General features: G+C 54.7%; 1 protein-coding gene across 7 annotated transcripts in view; it reads right to left on the reverse strand.

The window, feature by feature from the left end:
* The window catches only part of LOC135242740 (neogenin-like), a 161,687-nt gene that overhangs the window by 78,082 nt on the left and 68,097 nt on the right, over positions 1 to 15,508 (reverse strand). The window lies entirely within an intron of this gene.

Below are 15,508 nucleotides of genomic sequence, written 5' to 3' on the forward strand. Positions count from 1 at the left end.
GTTCCGTCTTGTCGGCAGGGAAAAGATGCCGGCACCCATGCAACAACATGAGCACGACCTCTTAGACACGCGACATCGCACACAGGAGGGCGGGTCCTGCTCGTCTGACAGACGGCCGTAACAAGCCTACGCCTTGGAAGGAGGGTGGGCTTAATCACTAATACCACCCGTGTCATCCTCACAAGCTGGATATTACTGCTCTCCGTAGGTGTGGAGAGGCTCGCAGCTGCTGCACTCATGATTAATAAACAGTTTGGGCGTGTCTCTCCACGATACGCCTGAGCAGGGGGTCGACCAAATGTGACGAAACCCAGAAACGGGGCGCAGATGCAGTGACCCGCCTGCTCTCCTCTGGCTTTAATGAGACGGACCAATAAACAGCCCCATTCTGGAGTAGCGGTGCATGCCAATGACCACCGAGCATGTAGAACATAGCAGTTAGTCTGCAGCAAGATATATGGCACATAATGGCGGTGCTATAAATTACACACACCATATTGATTCCTTCAGTCTTCTAGGAAATGCAAATAGAGGGGGGAGGACACCATTTTCCCATGTTCACATGGGCAGCTAATCAGCTAACGACCGTGTGAACGTCATGTAAGAAAAACATATTAGCCATTTAACAATCAATCAGTCATAACATTTACATCACCCTCATTTTTTTCAAATTTTTTATTTTTTTTGCTCAGGAGAACCACTTACCTGCGGAACCCTTTTTATAATGTTCTATCCCTTTATATGGAGGAAACCCTACTGAATCAATTCAGGTTCCTGACTTGCTTACGCGCAAGATAGGAGGTCAACTTCAAACGTTCTGGTGGCAAGCCAAGTTCCTTATCGGCGTTGCCACCCTGACGCGTTGCAGGCATCACAAGCAGCATTTCAGGCGCCTGATTAGATCTTCCTCTCCGGAGAAATTAAGTGATCAAGGGCTATTTATTTAGCTCTAGAGCTAAGCCTGTGAAACCGGCCCCGGGGGAGGGGGAAGTGCTTCCAAAACATCCAAATAAAAGTACAATAAAAACAGTGTGGTCAAAGCTCCAGGGCTGCTCCGCTTTGGTCCCGGAGAGCCGCGGGGCCTGCACACAGCTTTTCCAGGTCACACTCATAACATCTGACTCAACTAATTACCGTCTTTACGGTACTGTACCAACATAGCAACCCTTCCCCAGCTCTGGGTGCGCTAGTGGTTTAAAGTAAAATAGAACACAAGGCGGTGGGTGACATACTGTGCTTGCATACGAGGCGCTCCTTAGCCTTTCATGGCTAAACCATCGCCCTCTGTTGGGAGGCAGGAGTAACTGCACTCAAAGGGGGAAGCGCACAGTTGAATGCAATAAAAGAGGAGGGTTGGCTATAGAGGTACAGAACCTAAACTATGGGTGCAACAGGAGCCTCTCACTGTGGATGGAAACCTATGACCTTCAGGGCCAGAGCCCAGCGCTCAGGCCACAAGACCACCCAGCCCCTCAGTGTAAAAATACACATAACATGGCACAGGTATAGTACTGCACACAGACATGACATGACATCAGGCAGCATGTAAGGTCTCTCACTGTTACACAGAGAGAGTACAGGAAAACAAGGGTGCCAGAGGAACTCATGGGTGTTTCCCATCTAAACTCAAACCTGAGGCAGCCCCGTGTCCAGGAGTTAAATAAATACACAAGAGAAAAAAAAGGCTCCGGAACTTTACAAGGAATGAAAAATAAGCAAAGTCTCAAGTCGGAAAGCAATGCAGGATGGAGTGTTCCTCGTTCCTCGTTCCTTTCTTCCTCGTTGCAGCAGATTCGGGTCGAGATGGAGGACACACTGAGCACCAAGGCCCCCTGCTCCGAGGTGCCCCTCACAGTGCCTGAAAATGGGGCCCTGTCCAGAGGTGTCCCTCACAGTGCCTGGAAACAGAGCCCTGCTCCTGTCTGTTCACAAGGAGAGCACACAGCAAGATCACGCGAAACGTGCGGAAATTCACCAAAATACATTTCCAGCACAGCGCAATTCAACCTCCCTCGAGGGGTGGGGAGGAAGGGGGGGGGGGCGTGTTTGTTCTGCGAGCTGCGGAGGGGAGGGGGCGGGGGAACGTTTAATTTACCCCTCAGAGTTCCACTCATTCCACGGTGCCACAGCACCGCTCCAAGAAAACAAATCAAAACTAAATTACGTGCAATCCATCTAGACAAAGCAGAGACAGATAAGGCCGTGCGACTGGCAGTTGGGCATTGTAATATCAATCTGGCCTCCCCAGCGGCCCGGCAGATGAGCTGGGTAATATCAATCTTCACTCCTTTGACGGACGGGCGGACGGGCGCTTCCCGGGGGCACAGAGGAGGGCCCCCAGCGGGGAGCACGACGGCACCATTGTTTACGGACGGGAACGCGAAACGCGAATGCGAAACGCTGCGGGCCGGTTGCCAGAGAAACCGTAGGACCCGGAACGCATGTGCCAACGTTCACGAGAAGGCGTTTCGCGAAAAATCATGAAAACTAAATTACAGAGCAAAGGCAAATAGATTTTGAAATGGTCAATTAACCACTCGCTGTTTTGTCAAAAACACCCTTTACAACAAACAGAATAAAACCAGCTTTATGCAAATGGCTTCCCGGGGTTCCAGACATCTCGAGAGCGGGCCCTCGGCAAACAGCTGACGAGTGGAAAGTCCTCTAAAAACATCTCACTCCGGCGGGGGAAGAGAGGCTCTCCATTTTATTTGGATGGGTTTTCTTCCGCCCTATTTAAGGCTTTCTCTGGGTTCATATGGACTGAATTAAATCAGAAACATGCAAGGGCGGGTTGAACAAGTTACCAACAAACAGCCTCTCCCTCAGAAGAAAACACTGTACTAAACGTTTACAAACTGTATTTATGTGTATAACTGGATATAAACACATACGCATACACAAACATAAGAGAGAGAACAATAGCTGTTGTACATTCAGAAATGATGCAAACGCTGCATCGTGACAAGATCCACAAGATGAGAATTTTTAGTTTAAATATGGTTTGCCTGAACGTATCTATACCGCAGCAGAAATGCCGCAGGTTAAATTAGATTACCTCCTATGTGTCCACTGTGCCAGAGTGATATCAGGTGAGATCAGTGCTAGATCAAACTTTTCTCCGATGTGATATAGTGTCTAATCACCCAGGCAATATACTGCAGACTGGTTTATTGATGGACACAATATTCCATCCTCATATAAGCACCACAGTTATAAATCAGCGATGCATTTTCAGTACCCTTTCTTTAACGAAGCGAGTAAGAGCTGGGGGCTGAGGCACACACAACGGTAACCAGTCAACTCCCCAACCTTCCAACTGCACCCGACCCAGCCACCCACCCACCACTTTGGAAGTGGCATTTTCATTAGGGGAAATCGAGTTTACAGTGAAACAATGCTAATTGCATTAAGTTTAAGCAAGTTAAACAGTTCTTATTTTACCCCGCGGAACTTGGCTTGTTCTTTGCCCGTTTCGTGCTCTGACCTTCCTCGGAGGTCGTTGCCAGGGGAGACTGCATCGCCACGGGAACCGTGCGACTGCACTGCAGGGGGCACTGATAACAAGTGCTCACAGGACCCGGTATCCCGTTATCAGGCCGGGGGGAAGGGGGACGGGGGGGGAGGGCGGGCTTTATGGGGGCTCCTTGGCAACGCACAACAGGGAACACTTGGGCAGCCAGCGGGGTCGGCCAGCGAGACCGCCTGTCAATCACCGACACTCCGGTCGCCACACAAGACAAAGCCCCACAGAAGCAGACCGGGGCCATTGTGGAGCATGTCCCACCCCCCCATACCCCCCCCCCCCCTCGCCTTTTTATCAACACCTTCTCTTTACGGAGCGCTGCCCCGCTGCTGCAACAGGCGGCCAGACAAACCAACGCGCCGCGCGGCCCTGCGGATGATGGATGGGCTGAGCGAAGTGTGAAGAGGAATAACCGATCGCAATCCCGACCCCCCCCACCCCCCCATCCCCACCCCCCGCGGCCAAACTTCCCCCTCTCCTGTCACTGCCTGCCGCGAGGCTGCCTGCCTCTTATCAGGAGGCCTGTGCATCTGCAGATCCTATCTGCCACCTCCACCAAGGCGCCGGCTGCACCCGACAACTCCGCCACGATTGAGAAGATGTTAACACATGAGCGGGGGGGCGGGGGAGAGGAAAAGGGGGGGGGGGACGGGAACCTCCACGCCGAGTAACACATTTATATGAAAATGATTGCAGGGACCGGTGTGAGGGGGGCTGCTAAGCGGGACAGCCCTGGTGAGAGATTAGGGGGTGACTGAGCTGCGCGTGTACAGGGGTGGACTGTCCCACCCCACAGACCAGCCGGACAAACACAGGAAGCGGCCGGTAGACCCCGGCGCTCCGGTTCGTACGCAGCCTATCCGTACGCACACCGCCATCACCTGGCGGCCAGTCCGACCTCACTTCCTGTAAAGGGGCTGTGCACATCGCCATGGAGACTGACCCGTGTCACTGAGACCGATCGCATCGGCGAGACAGAAAGAGCCTATTGGCCACCGCCCCCTCAGGCCGCAGCCTGCTCTACACCCCGCTCACACCACACTTATTAAGGATGGTTAGGAACACACACCACGCCTTTCAGCAAGTACTGCATTACACATTCACGGATGGGGGAGGGACAGACGAAAAAAAACCCCTACAAACAGATTTATGTGCTGATGAGTCGAAAATGAAGTGTGACTGCACTATCTGGGGAAGGAATGGCAGCGAAACACAGGTATTCACTGCCATACGGGGGAGGAGGGGGGAGGAAAATGGAAAAGGGGGGGTGAAGGGAGGAAGAGGTAGAGGGGAAAAAGAGGACAGCGGAATGAGATAAGAGCACGAGAGAAAGAAAGGAGCACAGCAAGATGCAGTCAGACTCAGACAAAGAGAGACACAAAGAGAGAGAGACAGTGAGTGGTGGAGCACAGAGGAGAAATATACACACAGAAAAACCGAACAGGAGAAACGGACAAAAAAAAAGCAATAACGCAATGTACCAAATCCGCCAAAATTAAATTAAACGTAATTACATTTTTTTCAATTATTTATTTCTCCAACTATTTATTTCTTCATTTAGTCCATGGCATTTGCTAACATGTTAATGGGTGCTGTCAGTCACAATCCCTGCAGGTAGTGTCAGATCCCACTGGCTAACAGAAGAAGAGCTTGATTAAGTATGCTGAAAGTGGAAAGAAATGGGAATATGTACAGTTCATTTATTGAGGATTTTGAAAAGGCTAATCATCATGCGTGCCAATCAGTTTAATGGCTGTGTTGTGTTGACGAGGTCCTGATGCGTTTTAAGCTGAGAGTTTAGGGCAGATTTGTGTTCTTTAATAAGACAGCCCGCTGAGGAAGTGTACCAGCGAGGCTCACAAACATTTCAAATTCCAGTAAATCTTTTCTGCGACCACCTCTCATGAACACGCTAATGCATGCTAAAATGCTAATGCATGCAAATATGCAATTATCATGATGTCTCTTCTGAAGGCCGCTCTACATTATCTGCCCTAAAGTTGGAGGGAAAAAAAATTTCATAAAGAAATAAAATACAGAAAACATCCTAATGCATTTATACATTTCACCTTTTAATCTATTTATTTATTCTGAAAATAAATTGATAAATAATTCACAATGATTTTTTCAATTCATTTTTATATTATTTTTTTTATTTAAGGTCTGGGCCTCCGGGTGAAATTTTCAAAAAGCACAGGCAGTGAAAATTATGAAAAGGCATCTGATCCCACACAGAAGGCACTTCAGAGGAGAATAAAAACAAAAATTTAACGAAATAAAAATTAGCACCAATGCGCAATCAAATCGGTTGCTTTTACCCAACCTGCACTGCACACGACATCCTCACGGGATTCAAGCAGTCAGTTTGACCGTGAGCTCAGACAGCGCGGCTGCATAACGCTCTTCAGAAGTCCTTTTCCATTTGCTCTGGAGGGACAGTGACAGCCCAATCCACGCTATCTGGAGATGTGCGAAATCGAAGCCGGTCCCGGAGAGACAGCCCTGAGGACAATGGGGCTGAAACCAGCTCCTGTAATTCCATATGAGACAGGAAGTGCTCCCTCCCTCAGAGCTGCACTCCCGAAACACGGCAGGCCTGTAGCCGTTAGCAACAAGAGCCAGATTCGTGTACGCGGGGTGAGCCGATTACAGACGCAAACTTGGCGCCAACATCAAATCTCACACTTAAAGTGGAACTGTTTCAGTAAGTTTCAGTGATTTTTTAAAACGATAAATGGCAATGTAAGACACCCCAGCCATTAAAACTGCAAGAACACATGTTCAGGGCAAAATAAGCCAAAACAAAAACAGCTTGCAGCCACGTTGTTTGATGTCTCTTGATGACATCAGAGGAATGGTTCTGCTGTATGCCTCCTTAAGAAACGAAGGGCATTCATTGTGCTGACTCCTGTGTGTCAAAACAGCTTTTACAGCAGCAAAGCTTCACTTTCAGAAACTTCCCACTTTTAGTTCATGTCTTTTTATGGTTTGCAATGCCATGATTTATGCTTTTATATGAATGTCAGCTTTATGAATCTTATGTCAATTGTGGTTCCAGGTTTGCGTGAGAACATAATTTTATTGATGTTCCCATTTATGTAGCTAACTAGTAAGACAGATGAGAACATTTGGAAAGTGAGAACACGGCTACAGTCATGCAATGCATGGTAAGTTAGCTTCCAAAAAGAGAAGTGGGGGGGGGGTTGGTGATGTGTGGATGGACTCCTGTCGGGAGGCAGAAAGCTATATAGCTCTGTCACTGAAAAAAAAGAGAGGTCTCTCGTCTGCCTCCTCCCCCTTGCACATCTCCCAGCATGCCCCAGCCCGCGCTGATAACAGGGGTGTAGGAGCCCGCGCGGCTCTCTCTCTATCAGCCTCCATCACCCCTTATCTCCGCGCCCTGACTACAGCTCCACCCCGACAGCCCTGCTGACACCTCCGCCAGCCAGCCAATCACTGCGCGGCGCACGGAGAGGAGGCCCGCTCCCTCCCAGGGGCCCTTGCACCGAGAGTTCAGGGCGGCGGACGGATGCCAGGAAGCACTTTCAGCTCCACTCAACCCCACGAACGCGTCTCCCAACCCCCCCCCCCCCCCAACATGCCAGGCTTCCATTTAACGCTTCTGCCACACAACGGATTCAATTTAATCAGGTCCAAGCAGGTTTTGACAGGCCTGTAAAAGACTTTATTTCATATGGAAATGGCATCAGAGGCTTGTTCTATTCCCAGTTTTATTTACCAGTCACATGCACCCCCCCCCCCCATAGTTGGCAGTGAAAAAAAGAGGAATGTTGTCACATAGCAACGGTACCGTCCTGGTTCATTAGCTCTGCGTGACAAAAGTCAGAGGCCAAACCTGAATGACAGCAATAACAGAGATGCAAATGAGCCTCCCTGTCACAGGGCAGCAGATACAATTAAACTGCGCTTTGTTCAAAATATTTCATCTGCCAGCAGTAAAAACAAAGAGAAAAACTCATTAGACCAATTTGTTAAAAATAGATGGAGATAAAAATATCAACCCCAAATAAATGAGAAAACACAGGGAACTCAAATGTTTTTTTTGAACAAGGCGCAGTTCTGCGATTGTGTTGCTTTGGGGACTTGCTGAGGGCACTCAAGATGCTTCTAAAACACATCCTGCAGTCAGTCTGAGAGACAGAAGAGTCACTTCTGGAGGGGGGAAAAAAAATAAAAATACCACACCAAATTTCACAAGACCGCCCCCTCTTACCTCCATTTCCAACCCATCTCTCACAGGAGAAAAAGCGCTCAACATACTGCTATTTCTCTAATACCAGGCCTGTGCTGTGTATTCCTCAATGTGAAGGTTTTGTCACAGGAGAGCATTGAGACCACCCCCCTCCCCACTCCCCCCAAGGCCTGTGTGTACTTCCACCTTTCTTTCTGCAGATGTGTAGGCATGGCTCCGTAAAGCTCCTTCAGTCTGTATAGAGTCCATACCCTACCCCACCCAACCCCCTCCCTCCAAAAAAAGAAACACACACAAAGGCCTTTCACATCTGGCTGCTGTTAGATGGAGATCTCAGGGAAACGGCCTGCCGCTCGGCTGCGTACAGTGAGCTCCGCTCTGCTAGCGCTCTGCAGGAGCGCTGTGGCACAGGGGCGGCCTGCGCTCTGCAGGAGCGCTGAGAGGGTCAGAGAAGCAAAGCTCCCCGAGCCCACCGGAGGGGCCAGCGCTCAGACGTGCCTCAGCGCCTGGCTGTAAACCGGTAAATACCGGCTTTGTGCTTGTCCGGTCGTACCGTTCTTTTAAAGGCTGGGACGGCTGCCACAGCAGGCTGGCAGGGTGAAGGTTGTGAACTTGTACCTCCGTGAGGCAAAACCGTGTGAAACACAAACCGCGCACGTGGACGTTAAAGCCTTCCAGCGCGCGGCCACACAAGAGCCTCTATTGTGCGGGAGCCGGTAGTGAGCGAGGTGGGGAGTAGAGCGGACCCAACTGAGCCCAGGCAGCTGCCACGCCACCCTTTCTGAAAGCAGGGGGAAGGTGGCGGCCGCACTGAAAGCAGGGGGAAGGTGGCTGTCGCACTGAAAGCAGGGGGAAGGTGGCTGTCGCACTGAGAGCAGGGGGAAGGTGGCGGCCGCACTGAGAGCAGGGGAAGGTGGCTGTCGCACTGAGAGCAGGGGGAAGGTGGCTGTCGCGCTGAAAGCAGGGGGAAGGTGGCTGTCGCACTGAGAGCAGGGGGAAGGTGGCTGTCGCACTGAAAGCAGGGGGAAGGTGGCTGTCGCGCTGAAAGCAGGGGGAAGGTGGCTGTCGCACTGAGAGCAGGGGGAAGGTGGCTGTCGCACTGAGAGCAGGGGGAAGGTGGCTGTCGCACTGAAAGCAGGGGAAGGTGGCGGCCGCGCTGAAAGCAGGGGAAGGTGGCTGTCGCGCTGAAAGCAGGGGGAAGGTGGCTGTCACGCTGAAAGCAGGGGGAAGGTGGCTGTCGCGCTGAAATCAGGGGAAGGTGGCTGTCGCACTGAAAGCAGGGGGAAGGTGGCTGTCGCACTGAGAGCAGGGGGAAGGTGGCTGTCGCGCTGAAATCAGGGGGAAGGTGGCTGTCGCACTGAAAGCAGGGGGAAGGTGGCTGTCGCACTGAGAGCAGGGGGAAGGTGGCTGTCGCGCTGAAAGCAGGGGGAAGGTGGCTGTCGCACTGAGAGCAGGGGGAAGGTGGCTGTCGCACTGAGAGCAGGGGGAAGGTGGCTGTCGCGCTGAAAGCAGGGGGAAGGTGGCTGTCGCGCTGAAAGCAGGGGGAAGGTGGCGGCCGCGCTGAAAGCAGGGGGAAGGTGGCTGTCGCGCTGAAAGCAGGGGGAAGGTGGCTGTCACGCTGAAAGCAGAGGGGTAAGATGGCGGCCGCAACGCCGTTGGTGGAGGAAATCTCTGAATTGCTGACAGCAAAGGAAATGTAATCACAAAGTGGGTCTGGAAACTATTCTCACGCTGCCAAAACACAGCCTCCGCCACTCAGACGGCCCAGAGCCCTTTCCTTATCCGAGGGAGCCCGCGGGTCGCGCTCGCTAACACATTAAACCGCCGGCAGGACTCTCAACCACAAGAAATTGGGAGCTTAACACGGGGGGGGCTCAACATACAGCAAGTTACGCTGTGAGGTTAACACATATAACCCCTCAGTAATGGAGGTTTGATCAACATCTCTTAAAATCGCACAGTGAGAGAGGCAGGCGGAGTTAACTCCAATCCAGATCAGCCTCAGTACAAAGGCTGGGGCCAAAGGGCACTGTGGGAAATTAAACGAGAGGCCAAAAATAGAGGACACATCTGAACAATGATGCAGAGGGAATGAAGCTCGCCTTCCTGTCAGCCGGCTGATGAAACCAGGGAAGGGAGCATCTTTATTGGAAACAACCTTTCATCAAGACACAGCGTTGTTTTGCTTCCTGTAATGAGAAGTGGACACGATCTGGTACATTTTCATTCCTTTCCTCCCTTTCACTTTCAGTTAAACTCCACCTGCCTGTCAGATGGAAAACAGATTCTGAGGCTATTTGCCCAAGGACACTTAGAAGAAAATTGCATCCGCATAAAAAATCCCTCAAATGTCAATTAGGGGAGAAAATTCATTATAAAATAAGTTTTGCCCTTCAAAAAGACAAACGAGGAAAAAGAAACTTTGCCATTTCGACTGCCCTAGCATCTCATTCGATGGGTTCAGGTTTCTGCACCAAGGGAGAAAAGGAGCGTCTCAGAAACCTGGAGTCGGAAGATCGAAAATGTGCCAGGATGCAGACTGCAGAAGCAGCTCCAGTTTTTCCACGCTTTACTGAGCTGAAGTGCGTCAATCAGGCAGACGAGCTCGCTTTCAGGCGCTTTCAGGTGCTTTCAGGTGCGCTGGAGGTGCTCGTCTCCCCCCCGCCCCCGCCCCTCTGCCGGCGAGGCTGCGTTTGAAGCCGTGCCGCTCTCCCCTCCGGGGCCTGGGGGATGCGACGCCGCGCAGACGCGCACTTCAAAAGGGGCCGGCTCTCATTCCAGTTAAAAGGCTCTGCGGACCACGTCCGGGCCTCCGGACCCCGGGCCCGTCTGCGCGACACCGGAGCGCCCTTTCGGACCCCCCCACCGCGGCTTCGCCCCGGCAGAACCACCTCGTCATCCTCGTCTCCCTCCCGCTGATTACACGAGGCGGAGGTGCGGAGGTGCGGAGCGCGTTTGAGTGTGGAAACAGAGTTTGAGCGACACACTCAGGCACAGCGCTTCCTTTATTATGCAGATTCAGCTCCGCAGACGCGTTTGGATTACAATATCACTTTCCCCCCCGCCCACGCGCTGACAGCCACGGGAGGGGTGAGGCTTCGCCGAGACCGAAACGGGCGGGCCCGTCACATGGTGTCACTGACACCAATCACAGAGCTTGACTACGCCGAGCAGTCTTCAGAGGAGCTAATGCAAGTCCGCGATCAACAGCCCGGGGTACCTCGGGTGATTCGACGCTCTGCAGCCTGTTGCCAGATGGGGGGCGGAGCCAAAAAGAAACAAAATGGTGGGAGAAGCTGGAGCTGACAAAACATCTTCATCAGGAACACGAACCGCGGAAAACCCGCCGCGTTCAAACCGGCACCGTGCTCAGCGAACGCCTTCCATCGACCGCTGAATCTGCCTGTCGTTAGGAGGGGGCCGGCTGCAGTGGCGGCTGCAGTCGCGTGAAGGACGGCTCTGCAGCTTGCCTGCAGAGGGGTCTCCGGATTGGTCCGTTTCCTTCCCTCTCATTTTGAATGCATTAGGCGCTGCGGCGGATGAGCCGGGGAAGGCGGCGGGGGACAGGGGAGCCCAATCCCGAATCATTATGCGCAGACACGACTCAAATTCAATTGGCTTATCCTCGCCAATCTCTGGGTGATCCCACGCCGCTCCGTGCGCTACAGTTAAAATTCATTTGGCTTCGTCGCTTCGCTGAAATTTCCGCCGTTAAAAAACATTCAATGTTTCCATTAGGTTTCGGACTAAGGAGTGGAACGTGTGTAATTATCAACGCGCTGATTACACGCAACCGCCTCATTTCAGCTTATTCATCCCCCCCCCCCCCAGAAACAGAGATAAGCAAACATTTCTGCATCGCCTCAGAGGAAACAGAAAGCACAAAAAGCGCAACGCTAAATACTGTCTCATACCAGACACTGGCAGCTGAGGCCATGCCCAAGCAGGCCTGTAGGTGGTACAGGAGCAGTGGAGGGACTTCTCTCTCTCTCTCTGGCAGACTCGGTGTAAGGACCCATACACGGCACACAATGGGTCTGAGAAAGCTATAATAACATTGAACTGGGCCTGAACACAGCGATGTGCAGACTGTGCTGCCAGGAACGGGCCCTGTGCTCTGAATCTTTACTACAGCAGACTCTGAGAGGACTCCGGACGCTCCGGACGCTCGCCCCAGTGCAGACTGACCACAGCCCCAGAGCTACAGCAGACTGAGAGGACTCCGGACGCTCCGGACGCTCGCCCCAGTGCAGACTGACCACAGCCCCAGAGCTACAGCAGACTGAGAGGACTCCGGACGCTCCGGACGCTCGCCCCAGTGCAGACTGACCACAGCCCCAGAGCTACAGCAGACTCTGAGAGGACTCCGGACGCTCGGACGCTCGCCCCAGTGCAGACTGACCACAGCCCCAGAGCTACAGCAGACTGAGAGGGCTCCGGACGCTCCGGACGCTCGCCCCAGTGCAGACTGACCACAGCCCCAGAGCTACAGCAGACTCTGAGAGGGCTCCGGACGCTCCGGACGCTCGCCCCAGTGCAGACTGACCACAGCCCCAGAGCTACAGCAGACTCTGAGAGGACTCCGGACGCTCCGGACGCTCGCCCCAGTGCAGACTGACCACAGCCCCAGAGCTACAGCAGACTGAGAGGGCTCCGGACGCTCCGGACGCTCGCCCCAGTGCAGACTGACCACAGCCCCAGAGCTACAGCAGACTCTGAGAGGGCTCCGGACGCTCCGGACGCTCGCCCCAGTGCAGACTGACCACAGCCCCAGAGCTACAGCAGACTCTGAGAGGGCTCCGGACGCTCCGGACGCAGGCTCCAGTGCAGACTGACCACAGCCCCAGAGCTACAGCAGACTGAGAGGACTCCGGACGCTCCGGACGCTCCCCCCAGTGCAGACTGACCACAGCCCCAGACAGTGGCAGAGGTCCAGAGGAGGGCTACAGCCTGCCAGTGATCTGTAGGCCATCCATGTCTGCCTCTAACTGCTGCACTCTGGGAATGACCCTCTGTTTGGGAAGCGCTGCTTACAGCTCAAAAACACAACACAAACACAAACGGGAAGCGCACATTCAGACGTGGGACTGTTTAAATTCACAATGTAACACACTAGTACACAAAGAGATTAAAAATGCTTCACACCAAGACATTGTAACCCTACTGTTTGTCAGAAAATATAAACACACGCCCACCCGTGTGCCTGTGAGCCAGACAGACCACACACATTCTCACTTCCGCACGCACGCACACGTACGCACACGCATACGCGCGCGCACACACGCACGCACGCACGCACGCAGCACAGGCTCCAACAGGCACTCTGCTGAAAGCAGTGTAGCATAATGTTCAGGGGACTGGGACCTGGGTATCAAACAGGTTGCAGGTTCCATACCCAGGAGGGGCACAGCCATCATGCTCTTCAGCAAAACACTTCAGATGAATGAATGCTTCAGTAAACATGCAGCTTTTATAAATGGACAGCATGCAAAAGAATGTAAGCCCCTCTGGATAAGAGCTTCTGTTAAACAGAAAATTCTCTTATTTTTAAGCAAGGCGTGAGCATGTGCACACACATGCATACACACACACACACACATGCATACACACACACACACACGCATACACACACACACACACACACACACACACACACACTTGGCAGAGGCACTGCACTCGGGCTCCAGACCCCCAGAGGTGCGGGTAGCTTCAGCCCAGCATGCGGGCCTCTCTGCTTGGCACAGATAGCGTTCAGCCCCGTTCAGCCCAACCTCACAGCCACACATCCTCACGCGCAGCAGGAGCGGCCCTCGAACCGTCAGCCTCAGAGAGCTGTGAATCAGGCCATTCATTCCCAGCAGCTGAGCGCATCAGGCCCCCATCCTGCCCTCTCTCAGCTCCAGAGCCCGGGAGACGGGTCCCTCTCTCAGCTCCAGAGCCCTGGAGACGGGTCCCGCTCTCAGCTCCGGGGCCCTGGAGACGGGTCCCTCTCTCAGCTCCAGAGCCCGGGAGACGGGTCCCTCTCTCAGCTCCGGGGCCCTGGAGACGGGTCCCTCTCTCAGCTCCAGCACCCTGGAGACGGGTCCCTCTCTCAGCTCCAGCGCCCGTGGAGACGTGTCCCCTCCTCAGCCCGGGGCCCTGGAGACGGGTCCCTCTTCAGCTCCGGGCGCCCTGAGACGGGTCCTCCTCAGCTCCGGGGCCCTGAGACGGGTCCCTCTCCAGCTCCAGCGCCCTGGAGACGGTCCCTCTCTCAGCTCCAGAGCCCTGTGAGACGGGTCCCTCCCTCAGCTCCGGGGCCCTGGAGACGGGTCCCCTCCACTCAGCTCCGGGGGCCCTGGGACGGGTCCCTCCCTCAGCTCCGGGGCCCTGGAGACGGGTCCTCTCGTCAGCTCACAGACACCCTGGAGACGGGTCCTCCCTCAGCTCCACGCCCTGGAGACGGGTCCCTCTCTCAGCTCCAGCACCCTGGAGACGGGTCCCTCTCTCAGCTCCAGAGCCCTGGAGACGGGTCCCTCTCTCAGCTCCAGAGCCCTGGAGACGGGTCCCTCCCTCAGCTCCGGGGCCCTGGAGACGGGTCCCTCTCTCAGCTCCGGGCGCCTGGAGGACGGGTCCCTCCTCAGCTCCGCGGGCCCTGAGAGAGTCGTCCCTCCTCAGCTCCGGGGCCCTGGAGACGTGTCACTCTCTCAGCTCCAGAGCCCTGGAGACGGTCCCCCCTCAGCTCCGGGCCCTGGATACGGTCCCTCTCTCATGCCCCAGACCCTGGAGACGGGTCCCTCTCTCAGCCCGGGGCCCTGGAGACGGTCCCTTCTCAGCTCCAGCACCCTGGAGACGGGGTCCCTCCCTCAGCTCCAGCGCCCTGGAGACGGGTCCCTCTCTCAGCTCCAGCACCCTGGAGACGGGTCCCTCTCTCAGCTCCAGCGCCCTGGAGACGGGTCCCTCCCTCAGCTCCAGCACCCTGGAGACGGGTCCCTCTCTCAGCTCCAGCGCCCTGGAGACGGGTCCCTCTCTCAGCTCCAGCACCCTGGAGACGGGTCCCTCTCTCAGCTCCAGCGCCCTGGAGACGGGTCCCTCTCTCAGCTCCAGCGCCCTGGAGACGGGTCCCTCTCTCAGCTCCAGCGCCCTGGAGACGGGTCTGCGGGCCGGGCTTCTAACGCTTGTGCAAAAAATGCAGTTTACTCTTCTGCTTTGTCTTTTAAATCGAGGCAGAAATGGCCCGGGCGTGCGGGGGTGCGGGTCTGCAGCCTGATTGGCTGGAGACGGTGAGGTCGCCGGGGCGCCGTGGCGGTGTGAAGCACAGCGCTGATTGATTGAGAGGGCCGGTGACAGCCCGGGGAATAGCAGAGAGAGCGCTGCGCTGGAGCGGAGGGGGAGGGGCCTGGGGAACGCAGCCGTGGACGCTCCCCCTCCGGCGCTGCGAGGGAACAGCACAGCCGATGCGATTAGCGCCGCGCCCCGCCGTGTCCACACCGTGGGTCGCGTCCGAGCGGGAAAGGCACCAGCTGTTCACCTGACAGGGTGCGACAACGCTCGCACAGCAACACTCTCTACCTGCAGCGAAGCCCCTCCCACCTCGCCCAGCAACACTCTCTACCTGCAGCGAAGCCCCTCCCAGCTCGCACAGCAACACTCTCTACCTGCAGCGAAGCTCCTCCCACCTCGCACAGCAACACACTCTACCTGCAGCGAAGCCCCTCCCAGCTCGCACAGCAACACTCTCTACCTGCAGTGAAGCCCCTCCCAGCTCGCACAGCAACACTCTCTACCTGCAG

The sequence above is a fragment of the Anguilla rostrata genome, chromosome 16, assembly GCF_018555375.3.
Source record: "Anguilla rostrata isolate EN2019 chromosome 16, ASM1855537v3, whole genome shotgun sequence".
NCBI classification, from domain to species: Eukaryota; Metazoa; Chordata; class Actinopteri; order Anguilliformes; family Anguillidae; genus Anguilla; species Anguilla rostrata.